We start from the raw sequence: 676 nt of genomic DNA on the forward strand, positions 1-676 counted from the left end.
GAGCAGCTCTTTGTTAAGTTGCGTTTTCATATCAGTTGAATTTTCAAATAGTTATGGTATTCTGAATTCAGTTTTCTTTTGCTTGGGTGTAAGTAAATTCGATTTTGTTTAAAACCCGAGTGATTTGACAAGCTGCGTCACTCCTGCAGTAGTCTTAGCTTCCTTCTTAAAATGTTTTGGGGTGGGGGAGGGTCTGGCCTGGTCCATAACACCACACATTGACCAAGCTCCCAAGGCCCCACCCCCACCGCTGGCCAAGGACAGAGTGACTCTGATCAAGGATCAAACAACACTGAGGGGTGCACTTCAGAGATCTCCTCAACCAAGGCTCTGCTGTTGATCAGAGCATCCTTGAACACATCCAACAGCACGAGGTTAACAACACCCCAGCCTTGCACAAAGTAATGAAGGCCAGCTTAACAACAGCAAGGCTGCTGGAGCAGATGGTACCTCTGCTGAGGTATTGATCTGTACAGAGACAAAGAGTTCTGGCTGCAGCTACACATCCTTGTCTGCCTTAACTGGAAGGACGGCATCTCAGGAGATGTCACTGTCGTACTTTCAAAAAAGGGAACAAGTCCGACTGTGATAACTACAGGGGAATCTCCCTGCTGTCGACCCGTTGGAAAAGTCATCGTCAAGATCTTCCTCAATTGTGTCCTCCGTGTGGCCGAGG

The sequence above is a fragment of the Chiloscyllium plagiosum genome, unplaced genomic scaffold, assembly GCF_004010195.1.
Source record: "Chiloscyllium plagiosum isolate BGI_BamShark_2017 unplaced genomic scaffold, ASM401019v2 scaf_11710, whole genome shotgun sequence".
NCBI lineage: Eukaryota > Metazoa > Chordata > Chondrichthyes > Orectolobiformes > Hemiscylliidae > Chiloscyllium > Chiloscyllium plagiosum.